The 9,842-nt window shown below is 44.3% G+C and overlaps 1 protein-coding gene across 1 annotated transcript in view; it reads left to right on the plus strand.

The window, feature by feature from the left end:
• LOC127572886 (sialic acid-binding Ig-like lectin 15) overlaps positions 1–6,083 on the plus strand; it is a 34,932-nt gene extending 28,849 nt beyond the window's left edge. The window contains exons 7-10 of the mRNA XM_052020611.1: positions 65–136; positions 730–806; positions 2,677–2,763; positions 5,034–6,083. The gene's annotated coding sequence lies outside the window, so the exon portion shown is untranslated. The remainder of the gene's footprint in view (positions 1–64; positions 137–729; positions 807–2,676; positions 2,764–5,033) is intronic.
• The last annotated feature ends 3,759 nt before the right edge of the window (positions 6,084–9,842 follow it).

The following is a 9,842-nucleotide window of genomic DNA, read 5'->3' on the forward strand; positions in this document are numbered from 1 at the left end:
TAATGAAGAAACCAGAAGATTCTGCAAATTGAAAGGGGGTAATGACTGTCTTTGTCCTTTCTAGATCCCCAGGAATCTCCCGATCATCATCTCTACTGCACTGTGAACATTCAAAGACATTCACGAGCAGAGATGGGTAAGGAGCAGTGAACATATGAGGAGCAAATCATTGGCAACCACACAGAATTCCCCCTGGGGATTCTTGCCTCCAGGACCTTTCCATCAGTTTGTTCTATATTCCATCTGCAGGCGAGTGAGGCTGCAGAACAGGGAGTAGGACGGTAGGAGAGGCGGCTCTCAGAGCTCTGGGAGAGTGGGAGGGAGGTTTCTGTCACAGATAGGGGCAGGGGATAGGGAGCAATCAGAGGGGGAAGGGAGGGGCTGGTGATAGGGGGAGGGACAAATGTGTCAGAGAAAGGGGAGGGAGGAAAGGAGGGAGAGTCTGCCGGCAGGAGATAGGGACTATCAGAAGGGGAGAAAGGGACTGTCATGGCAAGGATGGGGACAAACAGAGTTTGAGAGAAGGGCTTGGAGCAGCAGGAGGGAGGGTATCAGGTGGAGGAAGGGGCTATCAGGACAGGGTATAGGGGGCTATCAAAAGGGTAGGAAGGGCTTTCAGGGCAGGAGATACTAAGCTTCAGGGCATGGGGACTAATGTGCTAGTAGCTGGCTTGTGGGGTTAAGGTAGCGAGGATGTGATGGAGTGCAGTAAATCTGTGTCCTTTCCAGATCCCCAGGAGGCTCCAGGTCTGCCTATTTACAGCACCGTGCAGATTCGAAAACGTTCCGAGCAGAGCAGGAGACAGGTAAGGACAGGAAACACAGTAAGCAGTGAAACACCAGTAGTGTGGCCGTCTGCTGGGAAACCATGTCCCCAGTTGGCTGGGTAACATACCCATGACATACTGACAGGCAACAGCCACCCACGCTAGCAACACACACTGGGCTTCCCACCGAGCCCCACACTCCAGTGGTCTCAGAGGAAAGAACAGTCTTCAGGGGCAGGGGAGAACATTACAACATGAGCAAGAGTAGGCCATTCAGCCCTTCAAACCTGCTGTACCAGTCATCAAGATCATGGTTGATCTTTAACACAGCACCATTTTCCTGCACTATCCCATATCCCTTAATTTGTCTGGTATACAGAAATTGGAATGAACTCAACAAGAGAATTCCAAAGATTCACTACCCTCTGCATGGGAAAAAAAATTCTCGGTCTTTTATGGTCTACCCCATACTCTCAAACTGACACCCTTGGTTCTAGACTGCTGAGCCAGGGGAAACTTCCTCCCTGCATTCAACCTGTCAAGAATTTTGTAGTTTTAATAAGATCTCTTCTCATTCTTCAAAACACTGGTGTATTCAGGTCTGGTCTACTCAATCTCTCCCGATACTTCTTGTGCCTGTACTGGTCTGGCAAACCTTTGTAGCAATTCCCCCTATAGCAAGTACATTCATTATTTAGGTAATTAGACCAAAACTTTCCACACAACTGCAGTTGCTGTCTCACCGATGTCCTATATAATTAACACTGTACTCAAATCCTCTTGCAATAAAGGTAATCATACCACCTGTCTCTTGAAGCCTCTTTGCAGTCTCATTATTACTTAGTTACCCACTTAGTTTTGTGTCCTTGGCAGATTTGGAAATTTTTCATTTGACTTCGGCAAGACCATTGGTAAAATGAGCTCCATCAGTCGGTGGTGGATGAGAGAGAGAGGGGGGCTTCCAGGACAGAGGAGCGGGCAATCAGAGCAGAGTCATAGAATCATAGAGAGAGAACACGGAAACAGACCATTCGGCCAGCTGAGTCCATGCCAACCATTTACACTTGTAGAACATAGAACAATACAGCATAGGAACAGGCCCTTCAGCGCATGATGTTTGTGCTGACCATGATGCCAATCTAAACTAATTCCAGCTGCCTGCATGTGGCCTTTACCTCATAATTTTATAAACTTCTATCAGGTCGCCCCTCAGCCTTGATGCTTCAGAGAAAACAATCCAAGTTTTTCCAACCTCTCCTTGTAGCTAATACTCTCTAATCCAGACAACATCTTGGTGAACTCTTCTGAACCCTCTCCTAAGCCTCCACATTCTTCCTGTAATGCATTGATCAGAACAGCACACAATACTTTAAGTGTGGCCTAAGCAAAGTTTTATGCTTTATACAGCTGCAACATGACTTGCCAACTTGCCCACCTACATTTTTGTCCAAGTCATTTATATCACAAACAACAGAGGTCCCAGCACTGATCCCTGTGGAACACAACTACACACAGACCTCCGGTCAGAATAGCACCTCTCCACCTCTACCCTCTGGATTCAAGATTGGCTTGTTCATAGAAGACAAGCTACTAAGTCTCCATGGATTCCATGTGCCTTAATCTTCTGGATCAGCCTACCATGAGGGAACTTCTTGATATCTTTACTAAAGGCCATGTGTCTAATATTAATCCCATTTCATATTTTCATCAACTCCCCCAGATTCTACACTCACCTACACACTAGGGGCAATTTATAGTGGCCAATTAACCTACCAACCTGCACGAGAATCAGATCTTCCTGTTGGTAACTGAAAGAGGTCATTAGGAGGTGGGGAGAGGGTGGTTTTGGCAAGGGAATGGGAGTGGGGAGGAGATGAGGGAATGCAATAATTATCTGTGTCCTTTGCAGATCTCCAGGAGTCCCCGAGTCACAATATCTACAGCAATGTCCACGTTCGATGTCCACATCCACCCCCCAGTGTACAGGCTGAGACAGGTAAGGAACAGAGAACACACAGTGAGTGGAGACATACAACCAGCTGAGTAGATTTTCCCTGGGAATTCATGTTCCCGTTTGGCAGGATAGTGCACCCATTTCATACTGACAAGTGCAGCCACCCATGCTAAACACGCACAGGGTTTCCCACTGAGCCCGGCACTCTGGTGGGCATGATGTCAGGGGTGACCGACGGGAGTGATCCTGAGGAAGTTGCTGGGATCAGATCCCAGAGGGCTTTTCTTGCCAAACCCCTCTTGTTTCTTTTTACATAGACAAGTCCTTAATTTCCAGCTTTAACTGGAACTGAGGAACACATGTTGACCTGCAGGTGATCAAATCGTGAGATGATCTCTGGTCCAGGTCAATGAGTCTGGGTTTGTGACTGTCCATGATGGAAGTCTACCTGCTTTCCTGCTCCTGTTCTCCAAATTGCAATGTGGAGATAATGAGTTGAATCTGTGTGCGAGATGTTGCTCTTTATCACATAGTCAACTGACCCAGGCCACTTCATCTGCAGCTGTATAGTGGTACCATGGTTCATTTACTGAACCAACAGCCCGAATTTCAGACCATCAATCCCGAGATACAAGTTCAAATCCCACCCTAGCAGCTGGGAAATCTAACTTTATGCAATTAAATCTGAATTTAAAACAAAATTATTCACAGTAACGATAACCATGATGATGAACTCGTCTGGTTCATTAAATCCTTCAGGGATTCCATCCTTACCCCAGCCTGGTTTATATGCAAATCTAGACCTGCCAACATGGTTGACCTCTTAGATGCCTCCCTAGTTCAGGACAATTGGGATGGACTGTAGGCACTGGTATTGCCAGCGATGTCCCCACCCCATGAATGAATGCACAGAGAGTAGAAAAAGTTGGGTAGTACCATTCATAAGAGATGATGTCAGTGCAGCTGTTACAAAGGAATTTGGCTCAGCAGATCTGGTACAGAATTAGAATCACTGGGTGGAGCTAAGAGGCAGGATTGATGGAGGGTTAAACAGCTCCCAATAGTATGTGGAACGCAGGACTGCTATCAGTGAAGAAATTCGAGGTGCATTTAATGGACGGGTAATACAGTAATCACGCAGGATTGGAGCATTTTGGAATTCAACAAGGGATTGGTAAAGAAAGGGAAAATATGAGAGTAAACTACAGCAAAGTATTAAAAGGTAGACTAGGAAAGATTAGTGAGGACAAATGTGGGCCTCTGGTATCAAACACATTGGGGGATAGAGGATAGGACAGCAATATGGGGCTTTGGTAGAAAGATCAATCATAATTATGTCGAACAGAGAGCAGCCTGGATGGGCTGAATGGCTGCCTTCTCCCATTTCTTGCATTCTTTTATTCTTCTGACAAGAATCCTTCAGACAGTAGCCTGGCTCCTGCTGATAGCCAACTGATGGTCATGAAGGGGTGGGGGTTGGCTGGTGAGTTGAGACCAGAGGTGTTTGAAATGGAGTGTACCCTCTGGCAGTGAGGGGGTTAAAAGAATACTGATTTCAAGCTTCTAAAGGGCAGAGAATGTCCGACAAGCTGATTCTCTGGAGGGTCGGGGCCCGGCTATGATTAAACCAATTCAAGCCACTACCTGCTATTGAGGAGCGCAGCCAGCTGCAGTTGAAGAAACAGGAAGGTCCAGGACAGAGGGGACCCAAATTTATTAGGAGGACTACATCATCAGTTTCTTGTCTCCCCAGAAGATGAGTGAGAGACTGGGGAGAGGGGCAGTGGTTGTGAAGTTGTCACTGTGTGGTGAAGAATAGTATGGAGGAGATATTGGGCCAGGGAGGAGGTGTATCAGAATTAGCAGAGAGGGTTTCTATGCTGGGTGAGAACTGGGAATAGGGTCTGAGGAAGAGAAACTGGAACTTTTCCCCTCAATAGTTTGGAATCAAAGTACAGGTCCTCCCCAAGTTACGAACACCCGACTTCTGTACAGCCCTTGCATCTGAGCAAGAGTTTGGGAGACTGGCAGGTGGCTGCTACAGGGAGACTGGCATCTTCTGCTGTATGGGGATTTGGTTCATGGCAATATCTGAATGGCTGAGTTAAACACACTGGTGTAACTACACAGAGCCCTTGGTTGGGCTAGGTTTTTATTTAATATATTGTCGGGCAGCCAACATTTCCTACTTGCAAACCGTTCGGGTTACAAAAAGTTCTTAGGGACTGAACCCTGTCTTTAACCGGGGTGGACCTGCAGCAGAATCTCACAATAAATAGCATGAATCTATAATGAAATCGTTTCTGTTTCAGCTGTGATTTATGCAACGGTTGTCCATTCTAACGAAAGGTCCCTGGATGTGAATGTAGATTAAATCTCCTGCGGGTGACAAACCGCCCTGGTATTTTAGGACAACGTTGAAAAAGATACAGATCATCGGTTGAACTGGAACTCTGAGACTTGGCATCGTCTCTCACAATGCCAGGATGCCTCAGAGCAATTTATTACCAGTGAGGTGCTTCTGAAGTGCAAATGCTATTGTAAAGTAGGAAAGCAATGCGCAGCAAGATTCTGATGCAGGGTCTCGACCCAAAATATCGACCAGCCTCTGCCTCCACAGATGCTGCCCAACCCGTGAGTTCCTCCAGATTCCAGCATCTACAGTGTCTTGTCTCCACAGCCAGATTCCACTGAAAAATGGTAATGAGTGGGTATTGTTTTGATGATTTTTGGTTCACAAGTAAATATTAGGGCCAGGATATTTGTAAAATATTTCCCTAGGTATCTTCAAACCCTGCAACCATCACATTGTTGTGAAATTGGAAGCCAGTGCACCTTTTGCAGAAGGAAATTAGCTGTCCTTGCATGAGTTGAGGCCCATGCAAGGTAACTCCTTCCTTTCTGTGCCTGTCTTCAGCAAGTGACTCGGTTCAAGGACAATTATGGATGGACAATAAATGCCAGCCCACCCAGAACAAGAACAATTCCCTCTGCTCGATATTTACCTTAGTCCCTGCCAATCATTATATTACAGAATTTTAACCCTCCCAAGTATTTGCACTGGTCTCTGCACCTTGTTATGACTGAAGATGTAAGAAACATTAGAACATAGAGCGTAGAACAGTACAGCACAGGAACAGGCCCTTCAGCCCACAATGTTGTGCTAAACTAATTAAACTAGTATTAAATGCTAAACTAATCTCTTCTGCCTACACAATGTCAACATCCCTCCATTCTCTGCACATTCATGTGCCTATCTAAGTACCTGTATGATATCTGCCTCCACCATCACCCCTGGCAGCACATTCCAGGCACCCGCCACTCTTTGTATAATAAAAAAAACTTTGGCCCTCACATCTCCTTTGAACTTACCCCCTCTCACCTTAATGCATGCCTCTGGTATTAGACATTTCAACACTGGGAAAAAGATACCAGCTGTCTATCTATGCCTCTCATAATTTTATAAACCTCTATCAGATCTCCCCTCAGGCTCTGTCACTCCAGAGAAAACAACCCAAGTTTGTCCAACCTCTCCTTATAGCACATGCCCTCTAATCCAGGCAGCTTCCTGATAAACTCTTTTGCACCCTCTCCAAAGCCTCCACATCCTTTCCATAATCACTATAACTTAACTAGAAAGAGGAGTAGGCCATTTAGCCCCCCCGGGCTGTTCCACTGGTCAATAAAATCATGTCTGATCTCTTCCCTCTGCATCACTTTCCTGCACTAATTTCTTGCCCATTGATACCCTTAATATCCAAAAACCTACGAATCTCTGGTCTTTATACATCACAAAACATCTTCTAGCTTTTAAATAAGAATGCACAACAAAAAATAGGCCATTTGGCCCAGATTGTCTGCCCTGGGGTTCTAGCTCTGCTCAGCCTCCCCTCATCCCTCTCATTGCAACCTTTCACCATATCCTTCTATTTTCTCTCCCACACCTTTAACACAGCTTTGCTGTTCACCTTAACCTCCCTTTAGCAGCCAGTTCCAGTCCATATCCTAACCAATTTTTTTGGGTAAAGCAGATTCTTCTGAATTCATTGGAGGTGGCAAGATGATGTATTAGAGCTGCTGCCTCACAGCTCCAGTGACCGAGGTTCAATCTTGTCCTCCACTGCTGCCTGCAACCATTGGGATTCCCCTGAATAACTCAAGTTTCCTTCCATGTCGCAAAGATATGATAGAATGATAGAATTGGGAGGCAAGGGGATGGAAGTTGACGGGAATAATAAATGGGATTGATGTAGGATTGGTATAAGTGGATGCTTGATGGCTGGCACAGCTCATTGGGCTGAAGGGCCTGTTTTCAAGCTGCATGACTATAGATTTCTTGATGATTATCTTTTTTTCAATGGCTTCCCTACAAATGGACACATTCTCTCCATCAAAACCCTTCATATTTTTTGAACTCCTTTGGGTCCCCTTCAGCTGTCTTTTCTCATTGTGAGAATTGGTCTGTATCTCGAACACCAGGTAACAGTTAAAGTTTGGGGGGAGAAAAGATGTATAGGGGAGGAGAAATATGAGGAAAATCATTTTTACTCGGTGGTTATGAATTCCCTGCCTGTCGAAATGATGGAAATAGAATCAATCAGTGCCTTGAAAAGGGAATTTGATAAGCACCCTCCTTCCTGAATGTATTTCAGTCAAACACAGCAAGTGGGACAAGCCTGGCGGGTGCCATGGACAAGTTGGGCCGAAGGGCCTGCTTCCATGCTGTATTACTCTATGACCTAAGAAAGAATAATTTACAGAGCCACAGGGAAAGGGATAAAAAGCACTGTTGGGATTGCTCTGCTCGGAGTCAGCATCAAGTTGATAGGGCAAATGGTCTCCTGTGCCATAACAATTCTGTAGTCTCACCCAACAGACATCTGACAATCCAGACCTTCCTATACATTGGGACTGCCAACCTATGTTTTATGACCAGCTCTCTGGAGGGGTCTGTGGGCCCAAAGGTAATTGCATTGCCCTCTGTACACATCTAATCAAAGCAACCTATGCAAGTATGAGGCATACACTGGTTATGGTAGATTGGGAAACGACATTAAAAGGTATGAAAAGCAGTGGATAACATTGTCAGTGATAACATTGTTAGTCATAACATCACAGGGAGGGATTGCTGGAGCTCTGACCTAGAATTTTAAATTTTTAGTAGTAACAGGTGAGGTGCCAGATGACTGGAAGACAGCAAATGTGATACCCTGGTTCAAGAACAGCAGGGATAATTCAGGTATTACTGGCCTGTGAGTCTAACGGTGGTAGGATGGTTAATGGAAATTTTTCTAAAGGACAGGATTTATCTACAATTGAAAAGGCAAGGGTTAATTAAAGAGAGTCAGCGTGGGTGAGATCATGTCTGACCAACAAAATGTCCAGTTGTTGTGGTCTATTTGGTTTTCAGTCAAACCTTTGTCAAGAGCCCACATTGGAAACTGGTTCAAAATGTTAGAGTCCATGGGATCCAAGTTTGAGTTTGAGGATGTAGAGAGGGGACATGACATGACAAGTGGAATATAATGTGGGAAATGTGAAGTTATCCACTTTGGTAGAAAAATATATAAAGCAGAGTACTATTTAAATATTGAGAGATTGAAAAGTGTTGGTGTTGTGAGGGACCTGGATGTCCTTGTACATGAATTACTGAAAGCTAAAATGCAGATACAGAAAGCAATTAGGAAGGCAAGCAGTGTGTTGGCCTTATTGAATAAGATTAGCATGCAAAAGTAAAGATGCCTCACTGAAATTGGATAGGGCTGTGGTGAGACCACATCTAGAATATTGTATATAGGTCTGGTCCTCCCTGTTGAAGGAAGAATATACTTTCATTAGAGGGAGTACAGCAATTTGAATGGTGCATCCCTCCCATGAGGAGATATTATAAAGGACTATAATACAGTTTGTAAGAATGAGAGGTGATCTCATTGAAACATACAGAATTCTTGCAAGGCTTTATAGTGTAGATAACGGAGATATATTTTTCCTTGGTTGGAGTGTCTAGAATTAGTAATCACTGTCTCAAGTAAGGGGTTGGCCTATCAGGGACCAAGGTGATTTTAAAAAAAAATTCTTCACCTAGAGGTAGAGACCCCAGAAGGGCTATGCAGTCTCAGACGCCGAGTTTATTCAAGATATGCTTTTGGGTAATAAGGGATCAAGGGTATACGGTCAGTGCAGGAAAGTATCATTGTGTAAAAGACCAGCCATGATCTCATTAAATGGCAGAGTAGGCGTGAGGGTCTGAATGGCTTACTCTTGCCTCATTTTCCCATATCCTTACCAGACTTTAGCCACTGCAGTCACTGACCTTAAACGTATTGGTAAAATGTGCATCATTGGATGGTTTCTAATGCTAGGGTGCTACCTCAGTACAAGTTTGCCGAGATTAGATCACAGAGTTGACGTGCCATCTTGCTCACAGTGAATTTAAGAATAACAGTGGAATTATAAATTCACAGACACTATTCTCTGTTCACAATCCTCCGGTAGCACCTGTTCCAGCTGGAATATAAAAAATATTACCAAATATATTTATGTGTATCTGACTGGCTGCACTTCTCTCTGGTACTAGCAAGCTAACCCATCAACTGGAAGTTGTTGCTGGAACTGTATTATATGTAATACTGGTCTTGAAGAATAATTATTGCTTTAAGACTGCCACTCATTTAAGGATTGTCTAAAGTTACTAATTGGTCTCTGGATCGTAGCAATGAAAGTTCCAGATATAGCCTGTAAAGTGGCTTTGAATAAACTATGCACACTTTAAGTTCTTGTGTCTCTTGTATCAGCCTATGTGGTCTTTCATGGATTTCTTTTGGAGGTTAGGAACAGAATGGGTACACATGCCTTGCAAAAATGATTCTCCATCTGATTGCTCTCTGATCTTGGGCACATTCCCTTTCTGTTGAATTATCATTTGATGATTTTAAACACAGTCAAACCACTCACGTGTAAGTGAGTGAAGTTCTCATAATTAAAACTATCTCAGTAGTAGCTCCCTCGTTAAAAACCCTGGTTATTATCTTATGGGATTATCTATTTTTCAATGTCTACCATTCTACAAATCAATTGACCATCTTTTGCATTTTCCCCTTTCACCCACTGATGTAAGGTGT

Source organism: Pristis pectinata, chromosome 7 (genome assembly GCF_009764475.1).
Source record: "Pristis pectinata isolate sPriPec2 chromosome 7, sPriPec2.1.pri, whole genome shotgun sequence".
Taxonomy (NCBI): domain Eukaryota; kingdom Metazoa; phylum Chordata; class Chondrichthyes; order Rhinopristiformes; family Pristidae; genus Pristis; species Pristis pectinata.